The sequence below is a fragment of the Poecilia formosa genome, unplaced genomic scaffold (assembly GCF_000485575.1).
Source record: "Poecilia formosa unplaced genomic scaffold, Poecilia_formosa-5.1.2 Scaffold0, whole genome shotgun sequence".
Taxonomy (NCBI): Eukaryota; Metazoa; Chordata; class Actinopteri; order Cyprinodontiformes; family Poeciliidae; genus Poecilia; species Poecilia formosa.
The window spans coordinates 819,589-839,671 of NW_006799939.1; the positions used below are offsets into that span (position 1 = coordinate 819,589).

General features: G+C 36.7%; 1 long non-coding RNA gene across 2 annotated transcripts in view; it reads left to right on the forward strand.

The window, feature by feature from the left end:
* The first annotated feature begins 8,076 nt into the window (after positions 1-8,076).
* The window catches only part of LOC103146760 (uncharacterized), a 128,730-nt gene continuing 116,723 nt past the window's right edge, over positions 8,077-20,083 (forward strand). Inside the window, exons 1-2 of one of the 2 annotated variants that reach the window (XR_477275.2) lie at positions 8,077-8,381; positions 8,526-8,584. This is a non-coding gene — a long non-coding RNA (uncharacterized LOC103146760). The remainder of the gene's footprint in view (positions 8,382-8,525; positions 8,585-20,083) is intronic. The other variant, XR_477216.2, reaches the window with a different exon arrangement.

A 20,083-nucleotide genomic window follows, 5' to 3' on the forward strand; every position in this document is an offset into this window, starting at 1 on the left:
TCTATCTATCTATCTATCTATCTATCTATCTATCTATCTATCTATCTATCTATCTATCTATCTATCTATCTATCTATCTATCTATCTATCATTTAGTGTTTGGGTCTTGTAGAACTGTCAGTGGACAGTAACCAAACACTTAAAAGCCACCAAACTGCAAGGCTCGCAACCAGCTCGCCTCTGTTGCGCGCACCCTTGCTTGGAGAATCCCGGGCTGAGACATGTGGATAGCCCCGGGGGTCACTCCTCAAATTAATGATGATGTACTCCTCCTCCTCCTCCTCTTTTTTTTTTTTACCTCCTCACTCCCCTCCCTCCCCTTTACCCTGCTCTCCAGCTGGATATCTGCCTGCCGGTGACAGGTCGATTGAGAGTGATTGATGACTATCTGGGGGACCGGGGCCAACATAATAATATGATACCGGCACCTCACAATAATTGCTCGCTTTCATTTACAGATGAAAGTGGCTATATAGGGGTTGTAACGACAGGGAAGGCTTGCGCTTTGGCATGGAAACTTTTGTTTTGTGCTTTTTTTTTTTTTTTAAGGCCGTTTCTAATGCCTTGGGGTGGGCGGACTTTATAAATTGTCTGTTCCTTCATTCATTTTGACAAATTGAATTATAGGGGGTACCTCCAAGCAAATGGCCGCATTAAAGCAGCGAACAGAGGGGGGTTAAAAGAGATCAGCCAGCCCTTTTAATTTGCATTAACTCTAATGCCACCTTAACAACCCGTCGGAAGCGCTCAAGCGTGCACTCACTCACATCTACAGCAAATGCAGCTTCATTTTGTCTTATTCGTTTAGACTGGGTGGGGGAAAAAATCATTGGGGTTAATGTGACACACAGTGCATTAAGTGGGAGGCGGGGCCCGATTAATCCTCAACATCACGCCCAGCAGAGAAGCAACAGGACCGGCACAAGGTTATGTGGCCCTAAGCAGAACTTTACCTTTGGGGGTCTCGTTTTCCAACTGTACCCGGCGTGGGGTGGGGCTCCGAAAAGTTTCAGGAGGAATGGTCAGATGAGGGTCACAGATAACCTTTGGGTTGCACGAAAGCCACGAAAGCTGAAAGTCTCATTCTTCTTGCTTTCCAAGGTGGGTAAAAAAAAAAAAAAAAAGGAGAACAAGGAGGGAAAGAATTGGAAAAGAAAAAATGTACTTTGTTCAGTAAATCATGCCAGTCAGCTTTGCAACTTCCATCTTTAACTTCTTTTGTGTTAAAATAATGTAGGAATTTTTTTTTGTAATTATTTTTATTTTTGTTTTCACTCACTCACTCACTCACTCACTCACTCACTCACTCACTCACTCACTCACTCACTCACTCACTCACTTTTCGGAAAATGAGGATAAACGAAACTTTTTTATTATTGTTGTTGCTCAATTTATTTTAAGCACACACTGTTTTAAGTTGGACTCTACTGTCATCACAGGTAGGGATGAGAACTTTTAAAAAAAATACCTAAATTATGTTATTAGGTTTGTAATTATAAATAAACTTTGCAACTTGATGAAACCTTTTTTTTTTTTTCTCTCATAAATGTTAAAAAATAAGTGGCCCTGGTAGCCAACTACTCCTTAATGTTCCCACAAGCCCTATGTAATCATACCCATCTTGGAAATATTGGGAATATTGAGGTCTAAGATTTAATTGTTTATTTATTTTCAAACAAGCATGGTGGAGAAGTCTGATAATCATTCGTCTACATAGAAACAGTAACCGTCTATATAGAAACAGTAACAAATAGCATTCAAATAGCATTCAGATATCAAACTCAAATTATAAAGGTCTACCTGTGTTTGCGTGTAACTGAGGCAAAGCAGTTACTTTTTGTCGCTCAAGAATGTTTCGGGCCTCTAACTTCCAGCTGGAGACCCTGGACAGCTGTAAATATCTGCAAAGCTGTAGCTGATATTTTTTTTTTCTTTTACTTTGTCGCATTTCTCATAGTTCTTTTTTTTTGTTACTTACTGATTATATTACCAAGGATCTCTGGCTCTGCCTACTATTTGCATACACCCCTACGCATATATAGAATGGGGCAGGCATGTCCTAAAAGAACGGCCACCACCCGCTCTTCTCTGGTGTGCACCTTTTCATTATCCACTGCGTTATCCACTGTTATCAGACGCGCATAATAAAATATTTAGGTGCACCAGTGTATGCTTTTAGACATAAAATGAAGGCGACGGCAGGAGTTACTGTTTGTTTAGCGTTTAAAGATTAAAACAGAAGCTTCTGCTTTTTTTTCCCTCACTTGAACAGATGTGGGCAAGAAGGAAAGAAGGGATGCTTTCAGTGCAAATTGGAGCAAGTGAAGGATAAAAATGTGTGTGTGTGTGTGGGTTTCTTTCCTTATTTCAAGACAAAGAGGTTATCATTTTAAGCCTGGTTGCATTTTCACAGGGTTTCTTCCCCTTTCAAAGGAATTAAACATGATCTTCAAGTGAGAGATGTAATCTCTTGCATGTAATGCAGATGAATAGGCAGGTTGGAGATGGTTTTACTGCTCAGATCAGAATAGATTTATCCAGTGTTCTGCTGTGATCAAATGTTGGAGCATTTATCATGTTCAATGAGCAACATAAATCAGCCCAGTCACTCATAAAGCCTATTAGACTATGTGTGCGCTTCGTATCCTGGCAGTGCATCAATGTGTATATGTTTAAAAATGTGTTTCCCTGTTTGCAATTGGAAATTTAGAAAGTTTAGATTGCAGTGTTTTCAGAGTGAAAATTCCCAAACTGTGATCTTGGATGCGTTTTGAAGCAAGGGAACTAATTTGCATCTCCTTCCGAACTGAAAGTCCCGAGGAACATTGTAATCACGAAGGTGTCACGTTCATGATAATCTGTCATTGATTAATGAGACACAAAGGAGGAAACTGAGGAAGTGGTGCGTGTGTGTTTTGGTCCGTCTGTGTTGGCGAGTTAAAGACAGACATATAGTTAAGACCCAAATTATTCACACTGATTTAGAATTAAGGTGATTTTCAGTTCTTGCTTATAGGAAACGAGAAAAGCATCTAAATCCATGTAAAATGAATTTCAGGTTTTAACTAGATTTTATTAGAAAATGAAACATCGACATTTATTTGTACCTTTCTCAGTAATCAATACTAAAAATCCGTGGGCATTACAGCGTTAACATCTTTCTTTAATTTGCATCTTTTTTATATATTTCCACTGGTAATTTCATAGTTTACCAGATGACCTCCAAGTCCTTCAAGTTGAAAAGCGTCCATGTCTGGCAAATTCTAACTTTGGACTCTGACTTTGCTCCTCAATAGGTGAATATTACTTCCAGTTAAAATATGTTACTAAGATTAAAACTATTACTTAACTGTGTAAAAATTAACTTCATGATATAAGAATATATGTATTCAGCAACCAGGGCCGGTTTCAGGAAGAAAGCTAATCATAATAGATTGACAGTTGAGTATACATCAGCTTTATAGTTTTATCTTTGTCCATAAAGAGAGTCTATATTAAGAAAAAAAATAATCCGAGATGGACAAGAAACTGAGTACAGAGAGATGGTGGACCGCTTTGTGGCATGCTGTGAACATCTGTAGCAGCATCAAAGCCAGTGACTTAAAACGGCTTTGAAAATCTGACAGAGAACATCGGTTCTGTTCTGAGGAGTGGAGCCACTGGAGATGATGGTGCAAAGAAGGATTTTACATAAAATCAAGAAAGCTACGGACAACCCTGAGCATTCTCTGTACGAGACTAATGGTGTTTGTTCAAAAAAAGACACAAAAACAACTGTGTCTTTGTTTGGAGGCTTATTCAGATGTGTACCGCTACAGGAGATGCTTTCTGCCTGCAACCATCAGCATCTACAATAACTCTTTGAAAAACTTTGAAAAATATAAGTTACACCAGCATTTAATTTTGCTTAAGGATCGATAAAGTATTTTTGAATTGAATGAAATGAATTTCTATTTTTAATTTATAAAGGCTAATTAAAATTGGGACATCAGGCTTAAGTGAGGCCATATAACCAGTAGTTCACTGGGACAATGTTGTAAAAACTAAAACCTTGCATCAGTGTGCAACATATACATAGAGCACGTGATGATAAAAAAAAAAGATCGCCAAGACACATACAGAATTGTTTAATATCTGTATTCAATTTGTAGGTGATGAGATGAATGAAAAAAAATATATTTCCAGAATGCAAACTGAGTGAGCCGTGAGACAAGAAAGTTGGTTCAATCATGTGTGGTTCAGTGATAGTGCTGATGTTAACCTCTGGCATTTTCTAACTCCCCAAAGTGGGTGAACATCAGGTGAAAGAACTCAGAGCGTAAGTCTCTTCATTTCCCTTTTATCGTTCCTGATGAAAGGTGAAGATTTATCCTCACTGATATTTCGTTAATAAAAATGTGATTTTCTTTCAATTACCTCTACTTTTTTCTTTTTCTTTTTCTTTTCTTTTTTTTTTTGCTATTTGTGACAGCGCTAATGGTGTTTGTTCAAACTTTTCTAAAATGTGTTTTTCCGCTCCACCTTGCATGCGACCAGTGCTACATTGTCTTGCGGTCCACTTTCTCATGCATTATTTTTGAGTCAACAAGGTAGAAAACCAAGCTGACCTCAATAGCCAAAGACAGCTGCACAGCCCAACTTGCTCTGTGACATGAAGCCCTGAGCAGCTCCCAGGCTTTTCAATAGATTCTGTGTTTCTCCTTTTGTAGTTGTTGAAACAACACTCACACATTCACAGGGAATGCTTATCCAGCACAACATTAACCTATATACTGTCTTGTAGTCTTGGAGTCCAAATGGAATATTGATCTCTACCGATCCTTCCAGAGTAAGTTTTTTTTATTTTTTTTTATTTCTTTTCTCAAGCACAATGATTTTTGTTCCCACTTCTTTACTTTTGTCCCTAAGGCCCAATTGTTTTTTTTTTTTTTTTCTTTCTTTGCATAAGTTGGATAGGAACCTGCGCCACTTTGGCACTTTATAGAAAACTTGGGGCCACTACATGAAATATCCTTGTGAGTTCAAGCTAGTTTACAATATTGTTTCACACATCATATTGACAGTTTATTAGGTTAGTTAACAAAAATGTTATGATAAAGTCAACATGAACGCTTTAACATGTAATACATTTTACTTATGATGAAACTAATGTATAGAAAATAAAAAATATAATGACTCATCACCTTTTGACACTTGGTCTTATGGATTTTTTTGATTGCTCCATATGATCACACTGTTTTTTATGTTGGCTTCAATTAGAGGGACATTCTCATCCTGGCTCTGTAGGAGAGAATATATATATTTTTTTTCTCATCTCATTGTTGTGGTTGCAATAACAGCTATGGGAGAGAGGCCTAGACACCCCTACCTATAGTAGTGCTCCCCGACTATTTTCAGGGATTCTAAGGCTTTCAAAATGTAGAAGAGCCATAGTTTGCTTCCAGCAAGTTTTGGGTCTGCTCCAGGGCCTCCTGCATGTGGAACATGCCTACAAAAAAAAAAAAAAATCACCAAAATGAGGCTCTGAAGCACCCTGTTCAGATGCCAAAATCCCTTTACTGATTTCTTTCAATTCTGTCAAGGAATGACTCTACTCTAAGCACCAATTATCCAATTCTCTGTTAACCCTAAGGCTAAGTTCAATAACCTAAAGACAAAGCTAATTTACCCTGCTTGTTTCCAGGATTTTGTTTATTCAGCCATAAGTTCTATCTCTTGACCATAGGTGATTTTTTTATTATTGTTTTTTTTAAAGTAAAACTGGAATTTTGGTTTTTGGTTCAAATTTTAAATCAATAAATTTGAAAGTTGATTTTCCAGTGAATAAATTTGAAAAAAAATCTGACACTTCCTCAGTCAATCACACAAATTACAGGTGGAACATTTTTTGCCGATCTCATATATCAACATTCAAAGACACTGATCATGGCATTAGAATTACCAAAGATGTTTTGCATTGTCATTATATTAATGACAATGCAAAATTAATGACAATTGCTGATGGTGTAGCCTACTCTACACCATCAGCAATGTCCTATGGGGTGCATGGGAGTTCGCCCAACAAGTCTACATGTGTTTTGTACTCCAGGAGTATGGGGTACCAGACCCTTCGATACGGGCCTGTAGGTCCCTGTACAACAGGTGCCAGATATTTTTCTACATTGCCGGCAATAAGTCTGGCTAATTTCCAATGAGAATTGGACTCAGTCCCTTTGTCATTCTGTTCATAACCTTTATGGACAGGATTTCTAGGCACAGCCAAGGTGTTAAAGGGTATTCTCTTAGTCACAGGTTGCATTTGGAGTAAATGTTATGATACTGACTGTATCTAAGTTCTTATTTGGCTTGACATGTAGTTTAATTTTGCAAAACATGAAACATTAACTCGAATAATAATTATTTCCATTATCTGTCATCCATCATGTATACGAAGTAATGGCGGAATTCTATAAAACTAACCCTCTATGTTTTTTGCTATAATAATATGCTTCATATGAATCTGCTAAACCTTTTCTTCCTGACTCTGCTCTTGCTCCCAATTCTCCTGGTGTTACTCCTCTTCAGCCGCTCTAAGAGGTTTAACATGTCAAAGTTCTCTCAGCTCATCCATAATTGATTGCCACAACGGAGCATCTTCGCTGCACTTAGTTAATCAGCTATCTGCAGGTGTTCCCTTAGCAACTGACCAGGCCCTCAAACACTGAAGCGCCATATGCAGACTCTTCACCCCCAAAAAGTGGGCACCCATTGTGTCTTGTAAATATAGATGTCTGCCCCTTGTTCGCTTGTTATGTCCCATAACTCAGCGTGTATGTCTACCCAAAACACAGGAAATGAGTAAAAATCATCAAAACCTTTGTAACGCTGGTGTTTGTCTGCCGCCCTTCTGTGGTAAAGCTGTGATTTCAATTAGCATAAAAAGGATAATCCCAAATGTAATGTTTTTAAAGAAAATATGCTACAGAAACAAAAAAAAGCTGTGCAGACAACTCTGAAAAATGATATTTTCTTAATTTATTAAAAGATATATACATTTCCATGTCAAATAAATTATATTCATGTTGGTTAATAAAGCCCATGACAAAAATTACATATTGTTTTTGGTCCATTTTAGAGAGTAGTGCAAACTCGATGGTCAGCAAGGTTAGTAATACAGTTTGTTCAAATGAGTGTGTGTTTGGATGTGTCACAGAGAGCGGATCCATAATTCACATACACACTCACACACACCCACATGTTAGAGTGTCAGAAAAAGCCATGACTCCCTTGGCTGCTCCAACACCTGTGACCACTAGTGGTGCAACCATGTGCAGTCACCAGTTCTTGAATATATTTTCACCATATGGAGTTAGTACAAAAGCTTTGATTTGTCTTTTTTCAGAAAAATAGCAAGATGAAATATTTTACAAGATAAAATTCTGTTTCCTACATGCGGACTGTGATAGGCCAATGGGGTTGTTCATAATATCATACAATACATTAAAGATTGTATAAGCTATAATCTACTTCTTACCTTCTGGTAGTGATCCTCATTATTTCTATTGTCTGTTTAGGAACTTCCTGATGGACATTTATTTACACACACAAACAAATGGTCTTTCACCAACCGAACATTGATAAAACCATCAACTTTCACATCATAACCAACTCAATATTGTCATACTGGTGCCTTCATCTTTTGAAGATTAGTTGATAATCTATTACATACCATCTAGCTGACTCATCAGCTCTACATGCTGTGAGCAAAGACTGAGAACATTTTCATTGTCTTAGACTGTGATGTGCAGACTGAGACTCTTTTTTGGCAGTGGAAGCCAAACGTTTATTTTAATTTAATGTAATTTATTTATTTATTTATTTATTTATTTATTTATTTATTTATTTATTTTATTTAAAGTGCCATATACATATGGCACTTTGCTACAATGATGTGAAGAAGAGAGAGATTAAAAAATATTTCCTAGTAAAAATATAGGACATGTTCCTCTGCCTGTAGGCCAGTTATGGGCAGTAACACGTTAGAAGTAATGCGCAAGCAGACTGCGCAACTCCGTTGCAAAACCTGTTAGTGAGCGTCTCGCGACAATCACGTTTGAACGTGTGGCGTCAGGAGTGTAGATCAACAACAGACAACATGGAGTTTGGGGGTGGAAAAAAGAAAACAAGGAGCATGGGAGAGCGCAGGACCATGCTGCATTAATGTTTGGAAGTACCGACATTACTTTGACTCAGTGACAAAAACATTCGGGTCCTCTGTACGCTCTGCTTCGGAAGAAAACTTAAGCGAAAAACTCAATTTCACCGAGCAAACCACAGAAACCCCCGTATTCTCTCCACCGAGTTGATGGCTGCGGCTCCGACAGCTCTCTCCTGCTGAACAGGTAAAAATAGATTAAAAAAACAAACAAACAAAAAAAAAACAAAAAAAAAAAACAAACAACTCTTTATCAATCCTCTCTGCAATTCACCAATTGTTAAAATATGTAAATCTTACTAACCAATATATTAAATTATGTTCATTTTAGGTCCTGAGGTTTCCGTAACACCTTGTCTGTAGGAGAACTGAACCTACACCATTTTGCAGGTAAATGTGATTTAACTATTGTCTCAAAACAAAGACAATAGCAGTTTCTGTTCACATTATAAAATGGCTTTACACATTATATTAGCAGATAGCATGATTTACAAGCTTAGCACAGGTAGAATTAGCATGGTTAGCATTTAGCAACAGTGACTGTGTGTGTGTGTAATAGCCAACATTACTTGTTCTTCCCCTGACTCACTTTTAAGCACTGCAGTGGTAATCAAAAATGAAGGGAGAGTCTTTTCCCCTCAGGAACAACATATAAGCAGAAGAATTGTTTTTCACAGTGAAACATGGTAAGACTTAAATGGGGTATATTCACTGTTGCACTTGACAGACGCTTCCGAAACTGTAGATCATGAGATACTAATTTCCAATCTGGACCGGTGGATAGACATCACTGGTTCAGCTCTCAATGAGTTTAGGGCTTACCTCTTAGACAAAAGACTGTGTCAGCATTGGTTTCTTTTCCTCCAGCTCTGCTGCTCTCCACTGGTGGGTGTCACAAAGTTAAATTCCTGGCCCTTGGGTAATTTCTCTACCTGCTTCCAATAGGTCAGTCCTTGGGAAACGCATGGAATCTAGCCTCTCCTCAGCTGACCCGTATGTACACTACATGCGTTTGTTTCTGATGCGCACTTCGCCACCATTCGTGTTGACATCTAAAGCTAGGTTCTATGCTTCTCGTTTCTTTAATTTTAATGTCAAGAAGACAGAAGTCCTGTTGTTCAGACCACACATCAGCAATATGTGTGGTCTGAACAGCAGACCACACATATTATTAACCTTTCCTTTCTGACACAGTGTAAAAAAAAAGCATTGGTTACAAATTTAAGTGTCAAAATGAATTGTTTTTGAAAACTTGAGAGGCTTGGGAAATCTGTGGTCAAACCGGGTTGTTTCAGCTGATACGACTGGCAAAAATCTTGCCGGTTTTATCAAAGAAAACAGGAAAAGTGTCCATGTTTTTTTTATGATGCCTGCTTTTGAATACTGTAATGTAACTCTGTTACATTACAGGCTGGCTTTTAGTTGAATTGAAATTTGTTTTTAAGCATTTTAATTGTGAAGTTCCATTTTATTTGACAGAACTGCAGAATCCATATGAAACATCTTGTGCGTTCATGTCTGCTGACCAGAGGCTTTCCAAAAACCCAAGTAAAGGTAACAGTGTTCCAGTTGATGCCCCAACACCCTGGAATATTTCACTAATTATTGAAAATTACACATCACACCAGATATATCAAAGAAAGCAGTTTTGACGTTTTATTTTTTTCTTAATTAAAATGTCCAAGTCAAGTCTCAGACGAAGCTGGATGCCACATTGGGCATAATTCCATTGTTCTGAAAAAAAAAAAAAAAAAAAAATATATATATATATATAGATTGCCTTGTTGATAAAGCTCATAAGTCAGTGTGAGGTATTTCAAAGACGGTGATGTTCAAATAGACCTTTTAAAGTGAAGATGCGAAAGTTGGTACATATGTTTGGATAAGGTCTAAGTAAAAAAAAAAAAAGAAAAAGAAACAGTCCTCCAACCTGTTTTCTCCTTTTTCCTTTCCTGTCCTCATTTCTCTTTGTGAAAACAGCAACAATAATCAGAAATGACTGTTGTTTCCTCCTCAAGAATTTTCCATTTGTTTTTGGTGGTGATGCGCATGGATATTATAAAGTCATGATCTTCTTTCAGTATTCATCAACCTAATATAACTAGAACATTGAGCGTAGGTGCGTTAAGGGGCATAAATGGGGTGGAGGCCATGACTGTCTTCTGGAAAAGAATGCTGCCTGGGTAGGGCACTTACAATCATTTATTTATAATTCAACCACTGAGACACAAATGCACTTTATTGTCTCATTCTGCATCTTATTCTACCGGTAAACCTGGAAATGGGCTTAGTTTTTAATGAAAGAGCCATGTTAATATCAAGGCAGATAAAACCTAGCATGTGCAGACGAGACTGCAGTGTGGAAACCCAATCACAAGTTCCTTCAATCACCCCAAAGCAGAACAAGAGAAAATGGACGCATTTGAATATTTTCCTCCACCTGGACATATTAGAAGTATACAATATTAATAGCTATTTAACATGCATCTGCTTTTTGGGCCTCTTATTTTCGCAAATCTGCTTAAAAAGCAAGCAGGTAATGCAAGAGTAACAGTGGCAGCTGTGGGCACGACATGGTTTTTCAACAAGAGATATTTGCAGTATTTCCACTCTAATTCTAATGTTGGTCTTCCTCTCTGAATTGGCTGGAAATGGTTCTTATCTTCTAACAGGCTAATCTTACCTTTTCCTTTCCATTGTTTTCAATTTTCCAAAATAAAGTAATGAATAGAATGATTTTATTTCTTATTTTCCTCATATAATTTCATATTTTATTCAAGTCCTTTTGAAAAGGCCTTTTTTTTTTTTTTTTTTTTTTTTTATAAAAACAAAGGTATTTGGTTAGCATTCTCCCAGCAGTCCTCATGTGAGAGGTAGACTAAACCTTATGCAGGTTGTCTGTCCATCACATTGAGAGAAACATACTTATGTGCATACATTCACCCACAAAAGACACAAATGCACTTTTTGTGCATGTGTCAAAAAGAGTGCGTGTGACCAAGCTTCTGTTGTTTTAGGTCAGTCAGAATTGCCATAATTATTACTATTTTCTAATCATCACAACAATGAGGGAAAGAATATGTAAAATATTTACTTTTTTTAATGTTTTCAACATCAAAAGTTTACATAAAGAATATTTACTCTCTTTTTAAATAACACAGGGAGGTGCCAGTATTTTTTTGTGCGGACACAGAACAGAAGAGTTACCTCAAGTCAAGTTTAGACCTACAACCAGAAAACTCCTTGCTTGGAGGGCATGTAAACAACATGCATGGAAATATATTATGAAATAAAATCATATAGTTTGATAAGAGTTCTAACGTGTGATTTTAGCACACACAAAAAAAAAACTTATTGCAGATAAAACATAGACATATGCTTCAATTTGTTGTTTTGAAAACTCACAAGTTTCACATAGTTTTCACTTCTCTTGAGCTTGTTTGTTGGTATTAACATAGCTTTGGTCAAACATATTCTGAGGTACTCGTATGGGTTTTTTTTTTTTTTTTTTCTTCTGTTCAGCACTATCCTACGTGGTAGTCAAATCTGTTTCAACAGAGAACGGAACGATGAAATTAAAAATGTAATTAATTTACCTCCCAGGTGTTAAAGAATGCTGAGGTTCACAAAGAAGCATTGCAGATTTACTGTTGCCCAAATCGTTGATGAGAATGTGGGATGTATTGACAACTTTACAACCAACGCTTAGACTGGTGTGGTTCGTATAATTAAAATGGTCCTGCACAACACAGTAATGTCTACAGAGATTAAACTCACTTCTGTTAAGATAACGGCTTTAAGTTTGAGTAAAAAATGTGCTGCGTGCAGTTAAATTATAGCCGTAAAACATCCCATTGTTTGTTTCGTCTCTGCCAGGGTCACTTTGAAAAATAAAGCAGAAAATGAGAGGTGATATGGAAATAATAAAGAAGTAGGTGGAAGAGGGAAGTAATTCCATCCATACTCGTTTCTTTATTTTCCACTCCGCTGCTCACATTTGAATATTTTGAAAGGGATGCCTGTGTTTGCCTTATCATGCATTATTCTGAGACATTACCTGAGCCTCGCCGCTGCAATAAAAATGGTTAGGAAAGCTCTCTCCCTTTTTTTACAGAGGTGCACAACAGTAATAATATTCATACTTTAGCACCCTTTTGAAGTGGGGTCTTTCATTTAACTGTAGATTACATTTAATGATGTGGATGTTGGCTGTGAACCAGCGTGAATGGTAGGGTTGCTCCTCTAATGGATTTGTACAACTTTAAAGGCAGTAAAGAAGAGTGTATGATCTTAATAGGTGAATTCTTACTCATTCATTTTCTGTACCTGCATGTTCCTGTTTGTTGTGCTATAGGGTTATTGGATGCCATCCCAGCAGTTACTGTATGAGAGGTTGGGTAGATCCTGGATAGGTCCAGTTCATTTCAGGAACATAAACAAATTCTCATGAGATAGACGATCATGTGTGCATACATTTGAACCAAATGCACGCAAAGGCTGGTTTTAGAGTGGCCGGTTAATCTAAAAGGCATGTTTTTTGTACTGTAGAGGGGAGCTGGGGTTTCAGCAGAAAATAAAAACAGCAACCAGAAAGGCCACTGACCAAAATTTGCAGTGTCAATCATCTAATCACAAAAATCGCCCGACTGTACGAGAAAGTTAATTTGTTTTCTTGAAAGTTCAAAAAAAATCTTGTTGTGACTTTTTCAAGCGCATTCCGATTGGTCAGCTTTTAATTCACAGTAATTTGTCAAATTTTACTTTAGAAATGTTAATATAATGCAGGACCGGGACTATATTTTCATCTGCCTATTAATCAGACAAAAAGAAAGCCTTCATGCCAGATTAAAGAAAAAGAGTATCCTTGTAAAATGAATCTATTCTTTCATAAATTTATATCCTGCCACAAGGAAATATTACAATACAAATGAAACAAACAAACAAACAAAAAAAACAACAAACAAACATCTTAATTGCACTCTAATTATCAAATCACCCTAGAGTAGTTAAAGTCATTCAGTCATATATGAGTAATTTTATCCATTAATGAAGTTTTATTTGAGATTTATTAGTTGTGGCACCAAACACTGACAGTCGTGTTCCAGTTATTTTGATAACGGACAACCAGAATGTCTAGCACATCTTTGTTACATTAATGGATTTACTGCCATTCACCTAGACTTGGGCACAGACCACCACCTTGTCTTGAATAGCCAGACATACAGTACCTGAGCTAAACTGGCCACCTCCCTCCTTTCTTAAGATACAGCCTGTAAAGAAGTCACATTATTCCATTATCACCAACTTATTTAATTAAGTTGGTACAATGCGCTGAACAGTGTCTTACCCAACATGATAAAAACAAGCACCATAGCACGGGTCTGCCAAGCAATTTAAAAAAAATGTTCAAGTCATGAACAAACTTTAATCTTGATAATTATTTAAGTGGAAATGTCTTTTTCAGATTAAAATGTATTTCTAAGGCACTTACACTTAAGCTGGATCTGCCAATCAAAGGAACATTTCTCGCTTTGCATGGATTTTTATTTTTTATTTTTTCCTTTTTATATTCATTTCTCATTCCACTTCATTGCTTCTGCTTTTTGTTTTTGCACCAATGCTCACAGACAAATAATATGTGCTGGCCTTTTGCCCTGTCTCTCTCTCAAAAAATAAAAAATAAAAAAAATGTTTTTTTGATCAGAAAAAAACAATCACATTTGCTCTAGTGATGGATGGAGAAAATAAGAGGGTCTCTTGGAATGGTGAGGGAGATTTCTGGCTTGGGGGTCTTACATCTTTCAAACACTTCTTTTGTTTTTGTAATGCTTATGTGACATAAGGCTTTGAACAAGTGTGTCACCTTAAAAGTTTAAAAAGAAATGCATTCTTTGCTCTCACGCTGACCCTAAGCCCTATTGCCTGTGGCCATTTCTACCAAACACCCACGTGGGGGTCAACTCTTAAACCTCTAAAAGTAAAATAATAATTTTCTGATATTTAGGAAGAACTAGCAATATCCCATGGTAGACATTGAAAGAGGGGACAGAAATTCAGGAAAAGTGATATATTCCTTAAGATAGCCTGCAGCCTTGATGCTTTTTGTCTAGCCTCTGGACCTATTTTACTACCTTCTCTCCATCCTCCTCCCTCGATATTTGCCATGATTGCTCCATCTCTTATGACTGCTCTCCCCATCTCTCTCCCTACATTTTGTGCGTCTCTCTCCTTGCCCACTTTTCTTCCGAAGGCTACGGATTCCTGGAGCTCCTCTGAGAGAAGTGTGTGAAAATGCACAATACAGGTCCCCCGGCGTGCCCACCCCCAGCGCAGAGTGTGAGAAGAGGGCCCTGCATTTGATGCCTGACTGACCAAATCTTCTGCTAGATAGCTGGGCCTTTCTATTCCCAGTGGCACAGCAAAAGCGTGTCCAGAACTGGTGCGGAAGGAGGGAGGAAGGCTTAGTAATTGTATCAAGGTCTGTAGAGAGTGCCCCACCATCAACTCGGCCCCCCACCTAAACCCTTCCACACACACACATACAGACATTCACCTTCCTAAACCGCTCCTGAACCGCTTCTCAGTTAAAAGGAAAAGGGTCCCTGGGCAGAAAGAAGCAACTTCTCTCCAGAATAACCAAAAAACAGTGTGCACTCATATATGAATAACATTCAATTTATCACATGAAAGCCCATTTATTGAATACAACACCTTGCACTGTCCCCATTTCCATCTATTTTTCAACACCTCAATGAAAAAAGGAAATAAAAGTTGACTTTAATTCCCAAAGTCACATTTGGATTTAGTTGTTGGAAAGCCAATATGTTAAACACTCGTTTTTATTTTTATTATTGCTATGTTTGTTGTCATAAAATTGTCAATTTCAATGCCAAATTTTACAGCTTAGTCCACAAAAAAGGTGCCGTTTCTTTCTTGGAGACTTTGCGCTTATGGGAAAAGTTGCCTTAAACATAATTACCCACAAGAAGCAATATACCATAATACTATAATAACACAGAACTCAAAAAAATGTCATGGATTAAGAACAGTATCAAGCAATAACTTTGTTGCAGCACAATATTAGCTGCAAATCATCTCCCCCTCTTTTGAAGATGCTCTTCCTTAGAGACATCAGTCCAGGATTGGACTTGCAAACTGGCTGCAGACTGAACAGTCTTTGCAGAGGGACACAGTTCTACTGCAACATCTCTGTATGTGTCATATAGTTTAGCTGTTGCACACACATCTGTGTACAATCATATCCATTCTGTTACTTCTAATCCTTTTTCTCAGCATTGCACATACAGCTATACAATAAACCACTTTTCACTTACAAAAGGTTAGCCATTTTGATTGGCCTATTTAAAATCAAGATATTAAAAAAATACCATGTAGTGAGCAAAATTTTATTAAATCAATACAATAAATCAAACATAATTGTAAAAATTAGATGCTCAATAAAATACTGTGTTACTGTAGTAAGTGGAGCAGAAAGCTTGCTTCTCAAATGTAACATTTTCATGGAAACAGAAAAATGTTGATAGAATTAATTTGTTCATGCTAAGATATGCAAATGTGGCTTACTCCTTTTAGACACTGAAGTTTGCAAATTTAAGTAAGGTAAACCAATCTCAAGGTAAACCAGTGCAAACTGTTTACAAAGAATTTGTTCAAAATATCTAATTTTTGGAATGATTTAATTTAGGAAATTACCCTTTACCCAGGTTGGTAACAATAAACAAAATAGAGTAAAAGGATTGTATGCATTCTTTGGTTAATTCACAGGCATTTAAGAAATTGTATGTTGGCCAAGAACTGTCTATTGAGTATTTCAAAATCAAATAACTTAAAGTTTGTTTTACTTTTATGTAAAATAGTTATTGCATTCTTTGCTGGGCTAAGCTTCCAGTGTTTCAGAATCCTACTGACACCTCTGCCACCAAAAGACACATTGACAAGGTGTCAGCTTTAAGGTACAACATGTCGGATTTTTTTTTTCTCTGTGTACAACTCTCTGTTACCTTCAGCAGCCGTTTTCAATTCTTGAGTTTCAAAGGCTAGATGCAGTTGTGGGCCACACTAATGCAGTGATTGAAGGCAGACAGTACAGAGAAAACATCCTTTTCAATGAGAAATCCCTTTAGTGCCTTAGTCATCTGTCAATAAATTGAATCTGTCAGGAACTACAGTAACTTGGCTGCAAACAGAGAATGTAGTCTGACAAGATCTCAGTTGATTGCAATCTTAAAGACATCAAGCTATCAAAAAAAAGCAAGAGTGGAAAGCCAAATAAGTGTAGTGCTATGTCAAAGGTTCTTTGGACAAATAGGTCTTATAATTTGCACTCATGTTTAATGTACAGAACTGTTTAATTAATCTACTGGTCCAAAGTGGAATAATTAAGGTGCATCAACAGTAAGATACAGCTAAACGGAAGCATGTATATACACATTGAGGTAGAAATATAAAAACTGAAAAAAAAAATAAGAATAAGAAACTTATTTCTTCAGTTTTTTTTGCCAGTTTAGAGACAAAGAGAGAAGCATGCATTTTGCTTTCAAGTCTTGAACTCCAAGCATAACAATATCTGCGACTTAATAAGCCCAAAATCCTGGATTAAGTTGGTCTGGAACTTAAAATAAGAGCAATATAAGACTCTCATGGTAAATGGGAAAGTGGATTACCACAACTAACCGTTATTTTCTATTTTTCTATCCAAACACTGGGTGGACTTGGACAACTGGCATTCAGTTTCAAACGTCTCTTAGCTAATACTGATGTAAAATAATATGACACAGATGAAAGCAAATCTGTTGAACTGTATTAACTCAAAGCAATTCATTAAAAAAAATAAAATAAAATAAATAGAGGTGTGCAACTCATGTATTTCCTTGTTACCTGTTCGACCCTTGAAATAATTAGCAAAGCAGCTGTTTTATAGTGGACTCGCGTCGCTCATCTGCCTGCAGCATGTCTTGAGTAAAAAATCTAAACAGATGGAAAGAAGCAGCAAACTTCTTTAAAGGTATACTGCATGATTTTTTTGCATAAGCTTCTTTCTTTTTACTTTCTTTGTTCCCACTAGGGTATTTTTGATAAAAGCAAGACGTCTCAGGCATAAAATACAAATTAGTGTAAACAATTGTTTAAGAAAATTGGGCATTGTGACCAACATCTGATTGTTGACCTAATTTTCCCTGTACAGAAGCAGTTCTGCAGCTTTATTCCATACCTCCATCTTCTTTACATCTTTCTTGAGTTTAAATGTAATAATAAGCGTGTGATCACCTGCATCCACATTTAATTCAATGTTTGAGCGAAATTGACTTTTAAGTAGCAGTTTTTGAATTTCACAGCATTCTGCATGATTTTAGTCCCAATAAACAATATACCAACATAGAAGCAAGGCCAGTTTTAGTTTTATAGTAGACAATGCAAAATTTGATCTTAGTTTGTCAAAGTTTATATCAAGAACAAGGGATGCACCTATTTGAAAAATTGGACTGAAATCGACATCTCAAACTTATATTGATGTTACCTGATATTTACCAAAATCATGCAGCATATTTTATATGCATATATCACTACTCTTTCAATATTGTGAAAAAAATAAGTACCTCACTGAGATAGCTGCATCACTATCGCATGCCAACCTGGCCAACCTGATCCCATACCCACTCTCAAAATGCATATACAAATAGAAATAAACATTAGTTGCTAATATTGGCCCAGCTTTACTTATAGGACCAATACCCATATGTTAGAAAATGACTAACATCGGTTAATACCAATGCTGATGCCGATACACCAGGCATCCCTTCCAAGAACAGAATAACCCCAAAAAACAACCTTCATTTGAAATGGCATCATTCAAGTTTCAGAGCACAACAAGATGTACTGCAAAAAATACAATCCACATATTCAACCTTTTTGGAGACGCTACAGCAGGTCATCACATTAAATAATTATCTTTAAAATAGACCTTTCTTTGAAGATGTTTCAGAGAGCATCTGGGAAGTGTTTTCTCTCAACTCCCCATTTTAAAGAGGCATGCACAGCACTGTGCATTTTTGGCGTCCCTTCTGATTCATTACCCCCTTCGCTCACATGTATTATTCTGCGCCCTGTAAATATTGCTGCCTGTCTCTAGGGGCATATATATTGGTCAAGGCATTTTGACACCATTTACCTTTTAAAAGCTGCCGTTTAGAGCTCAATATTTTTACTCTAACTCCATTCCTCGATTGCACGGCATCCATGAGATTGCCTTCGCTCTGCTTTGATATGCTTTGATTGTATAACTATATTAGCTGCCTTACTGGGATAACTGAAAGTAGTCTGTTTTTCATCAAAGTATCATGTATGTTCAATGTATGTAACAATCACAATATGGGTTATTTGTATTTTCCATTTGAACTATTTTATAGTTCCATTTGATAATTCAAATGGAACTATAAATTATCAGATAATTATCAGATAATTATCAGATAATTATCATCTGATAATTATAACAACACTTTTCTGATTTTTATTTTAGGAGGCTTTGTTTTTTTTATATTGTGCAGTTACAGTTACTGTCAATTTAATCTAATTTAAAACATTATTACCATATAAAGCAGATAATCATTTGTACCTGTTTGTTTGTGGAAAAACTGCTTCTACACTATCTTTTTTTTTTTTTTTTCAATTACCATACACACCACTGTCAGCAGTTTCTTGTGTGTTCAGCAAAATGAGTTGGTGATGTTGCAGTGAATGAGAGATGTTACTTCTCATTCCCTTCCTGCAGCCAGGAGAAATGGACAACAGAATTTAGGAACCATCCTACAGATCCTTTAAAAGCCCATCATTTTTATGAGAATGGCATAGTTTTGCCATCAAGAAACTGTCAAACAATTTCATGAGAAAGATTGTTGTATTTAGAAAATACAACAAGATGGATACATTCTTAAAATTGTAGACTCGTTCTCTTTCCTGACTGGTTGGTTTTTGCTGCTTGAATTTGGGTGAATTTAGCCAAACACTTGAAAATTCTGACCCAGTTTCCTGGGAAATAGAGTGCAATGTAATGACTAGGAAAGTAAATCTTTAAGTTTACGTCTTATACTAAACTTCTTGTAGTCTTTGCGTTTTACTACATATCTTACAGGTGCAATGAAAAAGTTCCCTATCTGAGACTAGGTTAATAAAATAACCAAAAGTGTGACGTTTTCCATGCATTCACCAATCCATGTCTCAGTTGTCCTCTCCATTGCAGACAAGAACAGTGCCTGGTCACTGCAAATGAGGGTCTGATCTGTTCATTCATCCCCTGCCTTTTCACACCATCAAACTGTAAAAAGTGACCAATACATAACTCTTCTACTTGAGGAGCGAACGACTGATCCAGTTGCTGTTTCTTTAGCAGTCTTTAGAGTGGACCCTTTTCCTGTTTTTGTTCAGACGGTAAAAACTGATCACAAAAATTTACGGATGAGAGGGTTGACATCTTGAAATTTTATTCATAGAAATACTATATTTTTAATTAGTTTTGTTTATCTGCTCATACACAATTTAGTTACATTTTCTGCTGCAGTAAACAAAACATTTGATGAACTTGTTTCTTAAGTTTTGACAATCCCAAGTGTGTAAATCACCTCCACAGAATGGACACTATCATCATTCATCAGTTTCTCCATACAGGGATTAAAACGTCCCAGCAGACAGTGTGGTCACTGCTAGTTAGACCACTTGAGAGTTCAGTTCCAAGCATTAGAAAGTTTTACAACTTAAAACCATTCACATGCTTTATTTGTATGAATTTTGTTACACAGCCACAAGCTTACACTAGATCTGAGGTAAAGAACGGTGGCTACAGTAGTTCTTTGGCGGGACAAAGACATAAATCTT